This window comes from Anoplophora glabripennis, unplaced genomic scaffold, assembly GCF_000390285.2.
Source record: "Anoplophora glabripennis isolate ALB-LARVAE unplaced genomic scaffold, Agla_2.0 scaffold221, whole genome shotgun sequence".
Classification (NCBI taxonomy): Eukaryota; Metazoa; Arthropoda; class Insecta; order Coleoptera; family Cerambycidae; genus Anoplophora; species Anoplophora glabripennis.
The window spans coordinates 173,928-194,693 of NW_019416984.1; the positions used below are offsets into that span (position 1 = coordinate 173,928).

Here is a 20,766-nt window from a genome sequence, read left to right on the forward strand (position 1 = left end):
GTAGGTAGGTATCTAAAGTATTACGGTTTCGAAGTCGCCGTTTTTATTTCGAACGATTCAATTTCTGCAAATTTATTGCTGATGGAGGATCTGTAATGGTGAATTTATAAAAAGGTCTTAGTCCTAACATAATCGCAACTTAAACCTAAACCTTAGTGGCTATCCATAACAGACTTTTGCGCATGCGCACTTGTGGTATTAGTCTTGCTATTAAACTTGCTATTAAACAAAACTTTTAGAATTCCGAGAATTACGTCTAGGGGTCTAGAATATAAAAAATGGACGGCAGAATATCTAAAACTAGTCGTGATTATCGATGTGTGTTAAGTCACAAAAACAGACTATCAAACAATATTTGAATTTTCTTCTAAAACATGTTTAATTATTATCTGGAATGTTGGTAAAAGATGAAACATTTAGGTACTTAGGTATCTTTGGCAATTTATAGATAAAAATAGCCTTCCCCTATGAGTTTGCAGCAATTCATCTGTAGTTGTAGTTCCATAATCAGTAGCTCACATTGGCTTTGTAATACACAGGTGACGCGCTATGATTTAGCAGACGATAAGCATGCTTTATTTAACGTGAGTTGTTAGGTAGATAATGGCTAGACGTCATAAACTTATAGTTTAAGACGTCTTAATTAAAATGTTAATGTCAACCGACAATTGATGCAGTAAGTGTGCATAATTTAGCTACTTAAACACTAACAAAAAATACCGGCAGGTATGGTTAAACATTGCTCCAGCCAAGTATAAATATACGTAGGAACATAAACCAACAATAATAATTATCTATCGCCTTCTTATTATTCAATATTCTGTAAAATTGGTATAAAATTTTAATTCCGAAATTGATTGACTGTGAAAACAGAATAATTGCCTGGCATTGAAGCTCTTACATAACGTCACCAATTGCTCCTTTAACAAATAAATAATGAATAATATATCTTATTGACGACACCTGCCTTGGAAAGTATAAAAATTCATTGTAATTTATACAGTGCCTTACAAAGAAAACTTAAAACTTGACTTCTCTGCAATTTCGAATAAAACATTTTTTTTTAAATGGCGTTAAGAACAGGCATTATAACTTTATTATAGCTTTTCTCCAAAGTACGTGAAATAATAATTTTCTGAGAAAATTTTTCCTATAAAATATGTTTCAAATCGAAGGTTACATTCAAGGTCAACATTTTATAATTTTCAGTCGTTTCGTTGCATAAAAAACAGCATATTTATTTCTAAATATTAATACGTACCATTTAATGCACATAGATAGCATTTGGACAAGAGTGAAATTTGTTTTCTGTATTTTTTTGCGAAGTTATGGCTGACACAACTAGTGGGTTTGTCATTATTAAAAAAGATGGAGGCACATACATAGATACATCTACTTTAAGTAAAAGTTGGGGATGAGGAATTCAATCCGCCACATTGCATTTCAGTTGTGTATTTGTATTAATTATTATTAAGTACGTTCAATATCTAAGACAAGACAAGTAGGACAACGTTTCGAAAGATCATAATATTTAAAACGTCATCGATCGAGGCGATAAAAAGTAGATTAAATTGTTGCAAAACAGTAACTTGTAGACATACCTGAATATACATGGTTATTTTTTAACAATACAAGTTTCCGACTATACTACAGCGCAATTCGCACAAATATAAACGATTTAAAATATTGTAAATATCGCATAAAAATGTGCCGAATCAATACTTTCCAACGAGGCAGTGACCTGCGGTATTGCCGAGTCGAATTTCGAAGTGTAGTAAAATGTTTTGCTTCGAAAAATTTGAATGGGATCGTTGCAAAACAAAAAGCAATAGCCACTTTCAGCAATTGGGATGTACTAATTGTAAGATTTAAATAGATACACGTTCGTTGCTCATTAAATCTCAGAATGCTATAATGGGTTCAGATCAACAAAAATTAGCGAGCTGGATAAATGGATTATATTCGGACAAAAAAAGGAATACAGAAGGTGCATATTATAATTTCAGGCCAAAAGGTCTTAAGGAATATCTACAGAGTGTGATATTTAACACTCCCGCTGCCAATATCTCCGAAATGAAGAAATTTATTTTACAATTAGTTTCGGAAACTGGGGTTGTTAGGTCCCTCGAATAGCTTCAAATTGAAGTTAGAACTGTTAGTTCAAATCTTTCTGTATAGATGGCGTCGCGATACTAAAAAAAATTTTGTTCCCTACAACGTGGAAATACAATCCATCTGAAAGATCGTTAAATTTTGAGTATTTTTTGTAATATAAAGTTTTTCCCTATATTTACTTGTTTTTGAGATATGTCGACTTCAATACGCAATGTATGATATAATAAGAAAATTTTATTATTTTATTTAAATCACACCGAGACAAAATATTCTTTTAAAATATTGTTATAATCACATCACATACGAACTAACAAATGATAAATTATAAAAAAAAAACAAATGATCAACTACAGAAAAAAAATTATGCAATGGTAAATCGTATAACTAGTATACTTGAATTGAAAGACGCGAACTGATAAAACTGTAATTATTGGAAAACTAATATGTGTCAACTGTCATTGTTTTATTTTAAACAAATAACATGGGCCACCTATGACTGCATTTTTTAATAACATTTGATAAAATACAGTTCGTCTCTGCATCTTATAAGATTTACCAATGTACAATTTTTTTTCTGTAGTTGATCATTCGATTTTTATATAATTTATTGTTTGTTAGTTAGTATGTGATGCGAATAAAGCTATTATAACAATATTTTAAAAGAATATTTTGTCTCAGTGTGATTTAAATAAAATAATAAATTTTCCTGTTATATCATACATCGTATAGAAGTCAACATATCTCGAAAACAAGTAAATATAGGGAAAAACTTTATATTACAAAAATTACTCAAAATTTAACGACCTTTCAAATGGACTGTATTTCCACGTTCCAGGGAACAAAAAATTTTTTAGTATCGCCACGCCATCTATATAGAAAGATTTAAACCAACAATTCTAACTACAATTTGAAGCTATTCGAGGGACCTAACAACCTCAATTTCCGGAACTAAAATAAATGTCTTCATTTCGGAGATATTGACAGCGGGAGGGTTAAATGGCACACCCTATATATATATAATCAAAACGTGGTTTAAGTAATGACAAAAATTCTATAATTTAATACTTATATAAGTACCCCAAGAATTACTTTTTTGGAAATTCATCGCTTCATTTAGTTCATAATTATTGTATTTTGAAGAAGAAAAATACCTATTTTGTTTAAACTTAAAAGTAGAGTTGAATATAACAAAAATAACTCCAAAACTAAGCCATAAAAAATATTTGCTGGAATTTTTTGTTACAAATGCAATTTTAAATAAAATGTAATCACTATAATCATCAACAGTACAAGAAATCAATGCCGTAGAAGCTTTTAACTATATGCAGAGTTGCGCGGAGGCATAACTTCCAAAAAAAAAATTAAATATAGTTATAATAATTTTTCCTAATATTTGATAATGAGGTACAGTGTATTTAATTATAATTTTGAAATAGAAATTAAAACACCTAAATTTTTTTGAGCACCATAATTATAATTTTACCTTTTTAATTTAAAAAAATAATAAGTAATAACTCGTGGCTCGTGTTTTACGTACTTACATTTGTTTTTGTACACACAGTTTGTAATATCAATTAAAGTTTTTGTCTTTAATTAATTAATCGTCGAAAAATATCTGTAGACATATGGAGATGTAGAAATCAAAGGTGTGTTTCTTCAACACTTGTCGAGAACAGAGGTTGCCGAGGTTGTTCCTACATGTTTGTCTCATCATCAGTACCATATTATTGTAACGTAACCCCTCCCCATTGTAGTCAACAAAATTCGTTCTCACAACACAGAAAGCCTTTTCCAAAGCCGTAATGCAACGTCGCGATTTCCTAATACATTCGTTAGTTTCTCCATATATCTGCAGGCGACCTTTAACTGTTCTCCGCAGATTAACCAGCTGATCAAGCAATGGCGTTTCTTTTACGTGGTGATGAGGAGAAAGCGTCCTGTAGTAGTAGTAGTAGTATAGTAGTAGTTATCGTTATTACTGTTATATCTGTCAAGTAGACACCGCGTCGGTAGGTAACAGAATTATTGAACATTTATACAGTGTCAATAAATTGGTGTTTAACCTCAGTAGGATTTGCATTATTTGACTGATTATGTGGGTACATAACATATATAAGTCATGCATAAAATTCGCATCACTTGATATGATATTTGTAAAAAGAAGACATCATCTGCACCGGATAATTATTCTAGCTTACTTCTATACGTATATTAACGTATTACTGCTAAACAGTATTACTAATGAACTCCTATAATGATCTATAAATATTCCCAGATCAAACTTGCATATAATTAAGCTAAATATGTGAAACAATGAATGCTACATCAATTTAATTTTAATAAAGCAAGGATTACGACTACCTGCTGAGATAAATCACAGCGCACGCATGACTGGAATTATTATTAAATCTACAACGGAAACGGAAGTTCTACTTTGATTAGTAAAACACTTTGTAAGGTGTAAATTATAGTCTTGTTTGTCTAAACATTCAAATATAGAGTTGAGCAAGATGCGTAATTAATTACTAAGAATTTCTTCATTTATTGAGCTCGTTAAAAAATACGAGACTGCCGTTCATTAATAAATTATAACAGAGCCCTGCCAGGTAGGTTTGAGAAAATTTGGTTCGTGAAATTATGTTATATTTTAACTATAGAAAGAAATAATGAATTATGTATAATCAGTCCAAACCAATTAGCTAGACATGATTATCATATTTATTATATAAAAGACAAGTCGAAGGAAGAGGGAATTTCAAAATATCACAGTACATAATATTAACTTAATGTATAGAATTCTTCACATGAGCGAAGCCTAGAATTATGAGTGTCCTCAAATTTCACGGTCTGCCTGGCGATTATTTGTTAAATTAAATTCGCTTATTTATTATTACATGGTATATTAACTCTCGAAAATACACGATTATTACCTACTTTTTGCAAATGAAACGAACGCCGAGTTGTAGCCGGAGTAAATGCTTGGAAAGTGCGTTTGCAAGGTCGTGTACGGTAAAAGTAACTCTGACATCATCAACAGGACATCGTCTGTGCGCCTCTCTCAAGATCAGTTCTGACAATTCAGAATTACTTATTTTACAACGAGTTTTTCAGTTTTTCATATATATGAATATTTGTACAAATACCCAGTTCCATAAATAATATAAAAATTTCTACGTAAGTAATTTAAATTTCAATGTTTTCTTGATATAAAATGTCTTCTTTTTTATTTGGTGCTAGCTTATATAGAAAATGGAAACAATAAAAATTATAATTATATTTCTTCAATACCGACTAGTCGAAATTATACGTAGATACCCAGTGAAGTGAAATTCTTTCACTCCCAATTCGATTTACTAACAATATTAACATCATAATATTTACATAAAAAAAATTCTATTCTTTTTGTCGCCTGGAACAGCTTATAACCGCAGATAAAATTTACGTCAAAAACAGGATTGACTTTTTTATATTTTGTATGAGTCAATTATTAATACTTTCAGTCAACGATAAATGTAGGTACTTCTCTAGGAATACATATATTTAATGTATTTTCATGTCAGTTCATTTAGATTTTTTTTGCACTGAAACCGTTCAAGTCATAGATCTAGGCCAACAAATAAAATTTTTACTCGAAAAAATTCCTATCCGCGATTATTGTAAAATTGTCTAAAGGAACATAATATAAGACATCTCTCATCTCGTGAGTCAAGAAATTTTATTAGCTAACTTTTCTATTTAAACAAATAAGTGAGGAAAGCAGTTTTTTCACTTTGCAGGGAAAACCATCAATTTTAGCGAAAAGTGACTACGACTTAAAAAAAAATTCTTATCTTGGCTCCTGTTGGTCGTAGAGGGTGCTTTTTTTCTAAAAAATTTGTATTTTTTTGTCAGTTATCCATTGAATCTATTTTCGGTGAGGTAGCATAAATAGCAACAATTTTACTTACATTGTTTATAAGCGAAAAACGCACGGTTTTTTAATGCACAATTTGAGAATGTTAATGTCAAAAAAACGGTGATATTTTTTAATAAGTCGCTTAATTACGTCTTTAAGATTACAACGACGCTTTCAGAATCATGTTTGGTTGAAAATTAACGCCTGTACAGGGGCTTAAAGTTCATAACTTTTGGAGCCTCCGCTATAAACAAATAGAATTGTGCGAAAACTATTGCATCTACAGCGCCCACTTTTGGCCCACTTTTAAAGTATGACAAAATCCTCACTTGTCATAGGTTTTTATAAGATTTTAACAATAAATGCGATAGTTATAAACAAATTAAAAATAGTCACTTTTCTTGTTTTTTGCAATAACTGTTTTGTTTATTAACCGATTTTAATTTAACCAGTCTCATTTTGTAGATAATTTTACGCCCTAAGAGTCACTGTCTGTGAGTCACTTTTCGCTAAAATTAATGGTTTTCCCTGCAAAGTGAAAAAACTGTTTTCCTCGCTTATTTGTTTAAATAAAAAAGTTAGCTAATAAAATTTTTTGACTCACGAGATGTCTTGTATTATGTTCCTTTAGACAATTTTACAATAATATCGCGGATAGGAATTTTTTCGAGTTTCTTTTTTTTTCGCTAATTTTCCTGTTTAATCCTACTATAGGTACTTTCATGTTAAACGATTAGGAAATTTTAAAATCAAATAACGAGTACTTAAAATTAAAATTAAGAATTGAAATTTGGTGAGAATTTTTTTGCAATGTTTTTGTCAATGGACCGCAAAAAATCTTTTTCGTTTCAACGGATATACTTATATGCCTAACGAAAATTATAGGCTAAAAAAATTGATTGTTTGCTTACGAAACATCCTAAAAATGTATCTAAAATAAATTCAATCTTAAGTTCACTTTTCGTATTTGTTTTTAGTTATAACTAAAACTAATTAGCTTTAAACATTAATCCACACTTGAGTTTTCTAATAAGGGGCAATTAACACACACACACACACACTGTTTTACTTTCTCTGTAGGTATTATTAATTCTTACTATTATGGCCGGAAAAATATGTACCTATATACTTATTTCTGTGCCTATATACATACATATCTCCAATCATCAATTAGGCAGAAGTAAACAAAGAAAATGAAGGAGGTACATTATTAAATGTGTTGAAGATTGTTATTAAGAAGGTAACTGTTACGCAATGTGGTTTGCAAGATACTTAATATGTTTGCTCTTACACTAAAATGGAAATCTTAACAATCCGTGATTGTTTAAAAGTTTTTAAATGACGTCACTTTTAAGATGGACAATAAATAGGTTTATATAGGCTGTAATTTTGAATGGGGATCATAGAAAGTAGGTATGGTAACCTTTGACCTTTAGAAACACATAAGTCTGTTTTCCCAAATTCCATGGCGAAAAATGATTTTTGATTACGTTTTCCTCGTAATTTTAAATAATTGCCTGCAACGTAAGCTACGGCATTCATACTTTCATCTTCTTTAATTCGTGAATATGAATATACCTGTAGGTATACAAGTTTTTTGATATCCTACAGAACGATGAAGACACACAAACACACCGACCGTACCGTCACTAAATACTGACAACAAATAAATAACTTTATACATACAGGTCACAAACTCGGACAGACACTTCACTAAATACTACTTTAAATTTACTGTAATGCAATTGATTCTTGAAGAATGTCGCGAAATCGTCCATCGTTTTATATACAAACACCTTCTCGAAAACAGAGAAACAGAAAATAAACATAATATTATGCATCCGATTCAACATGTCATATTTACATATGACAACTTGCATATTGGAATCGTGAAAATGAAAACATTGTTAAGGCACGAGTTTACGAAGCTATTCGAGTATTGATAGAACAGACTGGTGAATAGCAATCCCTGTGCTTTCATACCGAACCGGACTATGCATTGTATAATACATCATTTTGTGCGTATCATTCGCGGCTTAATTTTATTGCTGTTTTATGTAGTTCTGCATTAATTTAAGATGTATAGCAGAGATTTGTCTGTTGACATGCGATCAATTTAAAACAAGTTACAGGGTTCATAGTTCAAAAGTAATAAAGAATTCCCTGACTTTTCCAGGTTTTCCCTGACTTATAAAAAAAATCCAGGTCACTTGTAGTTCATTTTTACATACTAACTGGCGATATGCATTAAATTTTTTCTCGACTGGACTCCATAATCTTTTTTATACCCTAAGAACCTCTTATAAAGGTTTCAAAATCACAAATAGTTTTCTCTTTCAAGAACCCAGGGTCGGCTTTCACAAAATTTTCAGTTGCAAACATCAAATTCCCTGATTATTCCCATTTTTTTATGAAGAATAAAGTTTTCCCGGTATTCCCGGTTTTTCCGGCCGCTACGAACCCTGAGTTAGTAATACTATTTAGTTAATATTTAATTAATTGTATGATAAGCATATTTTGTAAAAACATTATTTTCTTATTGTTCGGAGCATCGTTTCCACTGACTTCAAATATACATAGTGAAAATGTCACAAAGTCGTACAACTAACTGCGTTAGTTCCATTCAACATTGATACAACTTCAATCCAGATGCTGCACAGTAACGGTCTACATTTAAATTCTTAAGTGTAGTTCAAATCGGTAATAAATTATAACTCCACTATTTATTTAATTTAAAAACATAATTTTATATTAGTATCCCGGAAAACACGTATAGTTCTTTTCATACTTAGAGTAGACATAAAAAATTTCAAACTCTGCCGGTAAATGTATTAGGGGGAGAGTAGGGCAAAACAATATATTTTTAAATGTCGGTAGAAAATAAATGTTATAACAGTTAATTTATTTCACAGATCATAATGCTCTTATCAGGTATACTCATCTAGATAAATTGAATACAAAATTAATGGGAAATAAAGTGATATTAATCAATAATTACATATTAATTATTCAGGTATTCAATTTAAAGGTTGCTCCGCTTTACCCTAGATAGGCGGGATCTTGAATCGCGGGACGTGTTGCCGATATGTAAAAATATTCCCTAAACGAATAATTGCTAAATTGAATGAAATTAATTTATTCAGATATTTACGTTTAAAATATTAAGTTATGTTCTGAAAATATAAGAATATGCTGAATTTGCATACATTTATTTAAAGAATAATTGCATTATTCACTTCATTCTTGAAATGTATGTTGTTCATTTTTAGTACAATACCAACTCGCCGAAACATTTGGCAACACAGCTGGGCTGGCAACAAAACAGATTCTGAACATCTCTCTAAGACGTATGTTGTTCTCAAATCCCTAATGTGAGACAGAGACAATCAACAATTAGACACGGTGCACTTATTACTTTAAATTTCTGATAGTTCAGTTTGCGCGGTACAGGACAGGAGTTGGTGCTGCAATGCTGTCATTCTTATTTCTTAGAATAGAGTTTTGAGTAGTGATTTTTGTGTTATTACAAGTTTTTTATTGGATAACTTTTGTAATTCACTACAATTGTTTTCAATTTATAGCCATTGTGTAGTAGTGTCTGTTGTGAATTGTTTGAAGGGAAACTTAAATATTATATTCTGTAAACTTTGCCTAAATACGACCCTGTTCTGTTAGGCAGACAAGTATTTACGACCCCGTTATTGTCGTTATCGGCAATATAAAAGAAGTTTTTTATTTCTAAAATATATATGAAAAGAACTATACTACAAGTAATAATTACTCCTAAAAAAACTGATTCCCTCTTACAGTTGCACTTTTTATTTTTTGTGAGAATCAGTGCAAAAAGTACATAGTGTTTGTTATACTTTGAAACGTATTTTTAATACTAATTTGTCACGATCTCCTAACAGAAAACGTATTGTGAATTCCTATTTATCTATTCACTTGTCTTGGATGTTATCCCATTATGGAATGCCATAGCGCACCTCCGTGGGTATCACTGTGGCATGGAATTGTTAAAGGTCGAACGTTTACCAGAACAACCTTCGTAGGAGAAAAATAATTAACTCTCTGAAGTATGTTTGTATTCGTTACTAATTGATATTGTCTAGAAGTAATGTAGGTATTTTAGTGCGTTAGGGATGTAATAATAAGAGACGTGTTCTGGGCTATTATGGTTCTATTATTATTAGCATCCGTAACGTTTATACTTATAAAGTTGTACTAAATATAATAAAAATAAATATTCAATGTTATTAAAAAAGTCGGTTCTATAGTAGGATCATATTCGATGCAAAGTAATAAATCATTGTCTGTCAAGGGAACCAATGAAGTACGCTTTTAAGGGTTTTAGAAATTGAATTATTTCTTTATACATTATGAAGGGACGAGGGGATCAATTCAGGTCTGGCACCCTTGTTCCTACAAAAATTCCTTTATTCTCATAAACTATTTATTTTAAATGTAATTTATTATAAATCCAATTTGTTTCCTAAATTCCACATATGTACTACATTTTACCTCTGTACGCGCCACTGTTGTTTACTTGTTTTTTCGAAGCGCTCTCTAATTGACGGCAAAGCTCGCCAGGTTAGTATTTGACGTATAACCGACCAGTTCGTACACTCGATGCACCTGGGCGACTACAGCTACTACCAGAACACAGTGCGTATGCAGCGGTATTTCAGATTTTACATTGAATTTCATTTTAAATTTGAAATGATTTATCTTACGCCTCCTAAAAATCCTAAAAAGACCGACAACTTTTTGCCCTACTTTGCATCGAATACGATCCTACTTATAGGTTTGCTAGGTATGTCTAGACTGAGAAAAAAAATTGATCAGTTATCCTTAACTGTGTCAAATGTAGGTATTTTGCTTGGATATTATGTTAATGAATTGATTAATATAGTTTGATTACTTGATACAGTGAATTGATATAGTTTTGAAATTTTGTCAACAACTCCTAAGAATGTAATAGGACTTTACAAAAAGATGAAGACAATTTTGCACTAACTAAACGTAGTACATACCAAACTAATATATTCATAGATAGATACCTATGTGCAAACTACACACCTTACATGACTCAATTTGCATTCATTTATACATACAGTTCTTATACAACATATTTATTTTTATAAGTATAAAAACCCCTCCCGTTTATTACAAGCACGTGCGAAGTTTGTAGTGACAAATCGTTCAAATATTTAATTACATTTAAAAATGTAGTAATATAGTTGCTCTTTGAATGTTAACCCTACACATATTATACTACTAGGATACTTATGTAAATAAATGTACCTATTTATAACATCGTTGTTTATTTCAATATGAAAAAGTTAGTGCAAGTAAACCTAAGTCAATAAAGATAAAATGAGAAAAAGGACATGAAGGTTGTATAGTAAAAATAAAGTACATTTCATTTAAAAAAGAAATCATTTTAGACATAGAATATTGGTGGAATTATATAAGAAAATATTAAATGTTTTTATTTACTTTATTGAAGAAAATAGTTATTTAACAATAATTTAATTAATAATTAAGAAAATAGGCACCGTGGTTCTTACTAGGATCCTGAGTTTAGCGACATGCACAATCATGTTGTATTCACTGTTTTCATTCATGGTGACCACGTAATAGCCTAAATAATGCCAGTTATTGCAATTAAATTTGCAAAGTAAAAGCTGTTATATAAATATTGCAATGGAAACATCTACCACTCCAAAATTTCTTTCGAACAATGTAATCTCATTGATCGTGAACGGTTGCGTCTTGTTTCGCATAGAAAAGTAACTTTTTAATAATGAGGTGACTTGCATATTGCGAATAAACCAGTGCCAAATGGAAATTTTATTGTAATGATTTCTGATTTGTTTAATATTTACTGTTATCGACACAGAAAAATATGTATTATAAACGTAGATATACAAAAATAAATAATTCATAAACCACCTTCAGCTTTTTTCCCTTCAGCACTTAAATATGAAGAATAAGTATTGTCGTATTATAGCTAGCAGAAATAGAGACGTTACAATGAAAGTATTTTACTTAAAGCGAATGGAAAATGCTTTACATCTCAAGATTTTGTACTGTACATTTTTTAGGCTCACAGACAAAAATATGTTTTTTCAGATAGATCAACAATTTAATTAAACAATCGCACATAATTTTTCGTGTTATTTCGGTAACGGTTTCCCCGTCTTCCGAATTCTTCGCATACTTTAAAATAACACAGGAAGGTTAATAATATTAATAAATAAATTATTTTTATTAAGAGCAAATTAGTTTCCGTTACCTAAATTATTTATCATTTTCTAAATCTGGTTGTGTGTCGCAACCAATTAGTATGCTATGGCCTTAGGATGTCTAATTAATGTATTTTAACATAAAATAACAAGTATGTACTATACATGTACAGAAAAGAAACGTGATTTAATAATTCTCTTTAAAATACACGACCATGAAATGGATTAGGTTTAACAAATAGATAGTTTGAGTTAGTTTGTATGCAAACGGTACTATCATTTTTTTTAATACCTTCCTATTTAACTAAAAAATCATATTGTTATTCAAATTTCCTTTGATTTTACTTTATATACTAGTACCAACGTTTGGAAAATAAATAACACATACATACATATTATTTGGATGATTTTAATGTTATATTTGCTATAAGGCACGTTTCTTAAATTAACAAATCACTGTGCCAATACTAGCAAGCCGATTGAAAAGTGTGACATACATAAAGTGATTTTATTTTTACCGGCACTAGTAAGTATTAACATTAGAGTGTTAATTGAGACCGACATCAACTGCAGCGGCAGTGGCGGCTCTCGACTTTTTTCCAAGTATGAGCACGCGATAAGAAATATGAAATGTACCTAATTACCTAAATAAAGCAAAAAATAAATAAACACCTAGATTTTTAGATGTCAGTTTGTCCTTGTGACCTATTATTATATTATTTGGACATCAGGAGTATAGGTACCTTTTTTACTTTGCTTAAAAGGCATGGGATTATTTTTTAATACACAATATCTGAATTTATTTCCGCATTGATTTTTTTTACTTGTTACTCACATAGAGAGAAGTATGATTGTACTTAAAGCAAACAAATCTTGAAAAGACACAATGCACTAAATACTTCCACTCGCTTTATTAAAATCAATATAGATCAAAATAACCTCTCTTACTACTTACCTACTTCTTCGTACAAGTTCGACATCATAATATATGTAATAAGAAAGGGTAGACGGAATAAATAATATTGGTGTTCCCTCAACTTCATTTCATGTAACATGTCGATACCTACTTCAAAATATTAATTCAATTCCAAATAATTATCACAAGAATAAAGGTTGTTATTTATTCTTGTGTAAGTATCTTGCCAAATAGAAATTCATGGTTGATATTATACTTATTAACTTTGAAAAAGATAGTTTATATGTTAAGTTTTCAAGGTTAAAAGAGAAAAAGACAGGAGTTATTCGCATTTTAGTCAAATAAATGCATCCGGATAATAATGGACGACCCGTGTAATTTTCCAAAAGCGAACATCGACATTTGTGTACTCATCCGATGGTCTACTTCGATCTATTCAGCTTTCATTGAAACCATTGCCGATATCCATACAATTTAATTGATGTCACGATTGCCTTCTTACACATAATGATGACTATCGATATTTACCTTGCCGCTCCGTCCTTGACATTTTTAATAGTAATGGACTTTAGCTGTTTTTTTTTTTTGTAAAGAAACATCTTTAAACTAATTATTTTTTCAGAGCGAACTTCACTCAACTTGAACTAATCTTACTCCAGGCAGTAATTACAATTGTATATTAAATGTGAATTATACAATTTGAGAGAGAGAGAAGGGGATCTAGTAACTGATGTGATTGACTTGCTTTACTAACTTCCTCTTCTTTAAGGTATATGTTATATCCCAATTTCGTTCATTTCTTGTCTTAATTTTAACTATTTTATAAATATTGAGATGAAAGATCACTAAGAAGAAACATTTAATCGTGATAATAATGCATGTTTACAGTTTACTTTCTGTTCCAGGTATTCAGTGAACAACTAAAGAAGAGAAGCTTCTCGAGTTATACTCCATATTTAAGATGTAAGTTATTTTGTAAATACATATAACTTTCTTCGCAATAATCTCCCGTTTCTCTTTCCTAACTCGTCCGAAAATATTTTCACATTTAAATTAAATTATTTGATTTATTCAGTTACTCATTGATTCATTTATTTGTAGTACGTAATAATTTACTGTTTTTAGCTTTATCCCATGTAAATAATATAAAATAAATTAATAATATTGTAACAATTAATAAGCTGATGCTTGTTCACAGTCGTAGTCGATATACATACAAGTACTTACCGGAGGTAGCTTACCAATTAGTTAAAAAAAAAACGTACAGGAATTCCGTTATGGTTGCGTAGTTCTAATACCACATAAAATTCTAATTTATTCAGAATAAATGAACGACACATTCAACGCAGTCAGTATTATTACAGGTAGGTATATTGATATTTTAAAATATCGGCCTCCCAGCAACGATTTTATCACTAAATGATCTGCAGATGGCCGAAGGAAATGGTAATTACTATTAATCATGTTATTTTGATATCCACATTATTTCTGTGAACGTAGCAGTAAGGAGTGGAAAAGAGATTACATTTACTTACGCCTATTTATTTTATTTTTAATCGCGCTCTGAAGACGTAATGCTTTCTATTTACGCAGTAATACGTGTATATTAATTTAAGACACAAAATTTCCTCATTATTACATTTTAAAAGTTTTTAATAATGTTGCAGATCAGCCAGATGCTAATAATAATAACTGCGAACATGGTCTACCGTTCGTTATTATCATTAACCAAAGAATCTATTAATGATTCTTTATAAGAAGGAACATGCAATTTAACAAAGCAAGTCTCGTTTATATGTAGAACGGACTTAGTTTTTTATATTTTTATGAACTAAAAAGGCGCCTGTTCTAGTATTTGACGCCCCGTCGAGTCGTCGCCAGTACCTGTGAACGTGTTCTTTGACCGTAAACCGTCTTGAATTAGTGTTATGTTTGCCTAATAATGTAAGGCGTGAACAACCCAAAGTTTCGCTTTTCAGTCGTCAAAAGCAGTACCTAATAATAATAATAATAATAATACCTAATAATAAGTCGAGAGTGATATGACTGTTTCAATGCGCATATTATGTAACGTTGAGCAATAAAATGAGAAAATGTAGCAATAAGTGTAGTCCATTAGCTGACGCTGAAAAAAATAAGTCAAATATTTTACAGTTTATTAACATTGATTACGTAGATACTTAAAAGCTAATAAAGTGTAGTTGCTAGAACATACATTATCATCCCGCATTTGAAGTAATAATAACTGATATTTTCTATATCCTCCATATAACCGAAATATGACTGTAGCAGAAAAGAAGTAGATAACCCCTCTGGAATTCAATCGCCACCCTAATGATCGCCGTGGGCGCTCCGGTCTCTGGATTGCGTCTCTTTTCAGCTCTGGCTGCATATTTCGGTTTGGGCAAACCAAGCTTCCATGCTCCCTGTTCTCGAGTTAGTTTTCGTCCTGAATGCCATCGTGTCAGTCGATTCAGCAAAACGAGGATGTGTTATTGAACTCGCGCAAGCTTTCGACGTCAACTGTGCGTTTATCCTGCGGTCTGTGTATGTACGAGGATTACTTATACTGTTTAGGATAAGGATCTCTATATATTTAGGTAATGAACTTCGATCAAGGTTCTTGTATATGTTTTGTGATTATATTGTAGTGGATATCGTTGGTTTATTTTGGTGACTCCATATGTTTTTACTTAACTTTGTACTTGATGTTCTGTATGCACTATGATATACTTATGATTACTTAACATCTCACTTCCGTAACAGATGTAAATACAAGGAGAAGAGGGTGAAGTAAAATAAACCTTTTATTGGGATACTTTTCTGGATCTATATACTTATTATGGACCTAGTATTATTAATAGTTGCAATATCCAGTCGTTAAATCGTGAAAGGATTTTCATCTGTATGAGTTTTTACTCTCTACATGTTTTCGATGATAAAAAATTTAGGTATGCATTTTCATTCTGTAGTAAAATATCTTCTCGTATATAAGTACCTAATATGAGCAGGTGGGCAGTGCTACAAATAATCAGGTTTCTCCTTTTCTTCATCTTATTGCATAAAATAAACGGACTCTGAAATTTTACATTAAATCTTCTCTTTCATTGATTGGATCTGCTATTGTGTGTTATATTACCTTTTGTGGCAAATCCTATTATCACTGAAATGCGTTACGTATAGGCGTAATCGATCTGTTCTGTGTGAATTACCTAGTCAGACTTTTTTATAATTTCTGCATCTGGTGCTAACATGTTGGTTATATTTTATTTCACAATCCGATTCACATGGACGTAGTCGATAAGACTACTTAGCCACTTAATATTCAGTAGATATAATATTCAAAGAAATGTGTAGGTATACCTACTTCATTTCAAATAAATACAAAGTTTTATCGAAAATTACTTAATCATTTCATAATTTTCAGTCGATTCTTTGTTTAAAAAACAAACTGTATATTTTTCAATTTTATGTAACGACACGCGAGGAAATATATTTATTGCCATTTAAAGTAAAGTAGGCTGCTGTCAAAGTTTGTAACAGATTTGTTTCAGTAAACTGATAATAATTTGTTTTTTATTACGCAGGCGCGCTTGTAGACTATTTGCTAACTGTTGCGGATTTTGGGATTTTGGACAGCAAGAATGGTTGTTTCGAGTTTGACATTTTACACAGAAATTTAAAATAAGGGTAACAAACTGATAACAAAGATGAAATAAAGATCTGTTAATCTAAAATATGTCACTGACTAGTTGGACTAGAATTTTTTTTATGATTACAGCTTTAGAGAGTGGTTATTGATTTTAATTTACGATCCTAATTATTAATATTTTTTTACTTAATTTTGCGCTGTCATTTTCAAATGCGTGTCTTACTAGACTTAATTAGAAATAATTAAAAAAAAAAAACAGAATCGTACCTAACTGATACTGCAAATTACACCAAAAATCTTAAGAAATATGTGTATTCAAAATTAAATTGGCAGTCTGCAGATAAATCTCCAACCAGTACAATCGTCAGTAAACGGTTTGATGACAGTTTTAAAATCCTGCACGAGCACCTAGTTAGAGTTTGAAATTAATTTTGCAGCACCGGTAATTTTATAATGCACGCGCTCCAAACAATTGGGAACCGTTGAAGAAGTAATTGATAAAATTGCCGTACATATCACACTGTTGCACAAAGATGTATAAATAAATAAATTCACATAATAGCAAAAATACGATCCATAGATGATTATAAACAAACATATTCAACTGTCCATAAGTTATTATTATTTATTCGACAGTAGCGGCTGCTTTACTTAGATTGTGTCCATATACTTTTGCATGTAAGAATACAAAAACGTGTACAAAACATTATTTTATTTATTTGAAACACTTCATATTATTAGATATCATTACCAAAGCTGTAGAGTTTGGAATATTATTTTTCAACAAATAATAATAATAAAACTAAAGTAGCACCTAAATAGATAAACATTTTTTATTATTTCCTCGTTGCCAAAAATAAAATTAAAAAATCAGGAAATGTAATTAAATTAAATATCTAATTCAGGTCTGGAATCTGTAAATCTTAACCGTAGAACATATTACTTTATTTGTGAACACTAATTTGTTACATTTTAATACCTTTTAAATTTAAATTGGAAACATTTTATTGTCCACAGCTGTACATTATGTAGGTACTTTCTATCACTTCATATTTCATTCATTTTGTGATATTTGAGCCAAGATCATTGCCCTTCAAATCAAGACAAGCTGTCCAAGGTCTCAGCACTTATTCATTCAACAATTACAAAATTGTATCGCTGTCAGTCGGTAGGTACATACATGGGAATGGATTTTTGCGATCAGTAGACCGAAATTAAAATGTCATGTGATCTCACAAAGTACATATACATTACGGTTTCAGTTTAATATTACGGTAATCGCTGGAGGGAGGCATATCACTAGTGAGAAGGAATTGTATTCATTGATCAAGTCAAGTAGTGAATTTTGTAAAAAAGTTGCTTCAATTTGAGTCGAGTAGGTTCTAAAAATGTCCAGCTAAGTAGTTTGACCTTTTGATGAATTACTTATTTGACATTATGAAATAATTAATTAAGCTTACAAATAATATCTACTTTGTTAAAAATTGTTACACTATTAAATTAAATAAGTAGATGTGCAGATATCAAATTATGAATAGATTCTCAAATGATTTGTGAAACCATCGCTATATCTCAATACGAAACCTCAGTTGTCTCAGTAACTATTAAATGTGACGAATCATATTGATGAGTTCTTCGGGATTACCTAACAGTGTGCAAAAACTAAATACAGTTGTTAAACAGCCACCGTTGACCTTGTTGCAATTGGGAGTAATTTGTTTACGTACTGATGCGTTAAGAAAGTCACAGTAAACAGATATTTTTCGTTCTTTTGGAACAGCAATTCATATAAAGAATATATTGATTGACTATTACATATGCAAAAACTAAATTTTTTTATAATTTTGTATATATAAATTAATAACGATAAAATGCATCGATATTCATCTTTTAATTTAATGTACTTTTATGAATGAAATTATTTTAGAAATACATATGTTTTAATACTAACATATACAGGGTCGCTGATATGTATGGAAACGGTCGATTATCTCCTCAAGTAAGATAGCTATCGAAAAATCATAATACACAAACGTTTTAGGTTTTTTTTAATCTATTACAATAAAGAAAAATGAATTATACAAGATGTCAAAAAGTCATGACGAAACAAAGTTGCTTTTTCTTTATTGGAACACCCTCTATTTATTATTGTAATAAATAAAAATTAAGCATACAGGAACAGTTAAAAAGTCATGGCGTAACAAAGTTGCTTTTTCTATAATGGAACACCCTGTATATTATTCCATATTACAAATCTTCTCCAAATTCCAAACAAAATTCATATAGCAAATCATGAACCTAAACTTAATCGTTTTCGAGATATCGAACTTTGAAAATCATTTTCTTATAAATTATACGAGGGTTGCCTTTTAAATTTCGGGATTAGAGAACAAAAACAAATATTAATCATCGAAAATCACTTTATTGTTTTTCAAAATATTCCCCATGAAGATCTATACACTTTTGCATGCGTTTAAACCAATTGTCGAAGCACTTTTGCCACTCTGATTGAGGTATCTCCAAAACATGCATTCTGAATGCAGCAACCGCTTCTTCAGGTGTCGAAAAACGTTGACCTCTCAGTTTGTTTTTTACGTACGGGAATAAAAAGAAGTCATTCGGTGCCAAGTCAGGACTATACGGCGGATGACTCATCAAATCGATGTTTTGGGTGCTCAAAAATGCAGTTGTTTGAGCCGATGTGTGAGAGCTCGCATTGTCGTGGTGAAGAGTGATCCGTCTTCGGCGGTTGGTTTTCCTGATTTCTTGGAAGACAACTGGCAAACAAATGGTTGTGTACCACTCAGAATTAACTGTTCTGCGTTGTTCTAGTGGTACGGTTGCGACATGTCCAGTTTTTCCGAAAAAACAGGCGACCATTTGCTTGGAAGTGCTTTGTGCGCGTACAACTTTTGTTGGATTTGGCTCATCTTGAAACACCCATACAGTCGACTGCTGTTTACTTTCGGGCTCATACGCGTAAATCCACGATTCATCACCTGTCACGATGTCATAGACGTGTTTCGAAGCACCGCAATCGTATTTTTTGAGCATTTCTTTCGACCAATCGACACGAGCCTTTTTTTGAGCGATTGACAAATTGTGTGGGATCCAACGCGAACAAATTTTTTTGACAGTCAAATGTTTATGCAATATTGAATGTATGCTGGTCCCACTAATACCTAAGGTTGTCTCAATCTCACGATAGGTCACATGACGATCTTGCAATATCAGTTCGCGCGCACCATCAATGGTTTTCGGAACAACAACTGATTTTGGACGACCTTCACGAAATTCGTCTTGGAGTGAACTACGACCACGATTGAATTCACCATACCATCGATAAACACTGGTCCTTGATGGAGCTTCATCGCCAAAAATTTAATTAAGTTCATTCATGCACTGTTGCTGAGTTAATCCACGTCGAAAGTTGTAAAAAATAATCGCACGAAAATGTTCACGATTTAATTCCATTTTTGGGCCGACATGAATCTTTTAAGTTACTGTAAACAACACAAATAGCGCTCGTATGTCAAAACGTTCTGAGTATGTATAACCTCAAAAATGTCCAACTTTACGATAGAGCTGTCAGTTGCCAGATTGCAACACTAGGGTTGCCAAATCCCGAAATATAAAAGGCAACCCTCGTACAAAAATATTTGTCCATTAAGTTTATAGTCCATCAAGTTAAATTTGAAAAGATTCTAGCTCCATAACAACGCTGCGTCGTTCTTTTGTTTAATAGTGATTAACTTGACAACACATGTCAAAAATACATTTAATTTAATGTAAATAATTTTCTCGCAATAATGGCACTTTTAAGTGAAGCCGAGCATATTGAAGTTTCAATGATCATCATAGGATGTGGTGATAGAAGTTGTGACGAAGTAGTGGATAATTTTCATGAATTGTATGCCGATCGGGAACGTATTTCTAAATC

General features: G+C 31.2%; 1 protein-coding gene across 2 annotated transcripts in view; it reads left to right on the forward strand.

The window, feature by feature from the left end:
* The window catches only part of LOC108905772 (dentin sialophosphoprotein), a 52,816-nt gene that overhangs the window by 10,176 nt on the left and 21,874 nt on the right, over nucleotides 1-20,766 (forward strand). Inside the window, exons 2-3 of one of the 2 annotated variants that reach the window (XM_018708791.1) lie at nucleotides 13,797-13,943; nucleotides 14,080-14,137. The gene's annotated coding sequence lies outside the window, so the exon portion shown is untranslated. The remainder of the gene's footprint in view (nucleotides 1-13,796; nucleotides 13,944-14,079; nucleotides 14,138-20,766) is intronic. The other variant, XM_018708788.1, reaches the window with a different exon arrangement.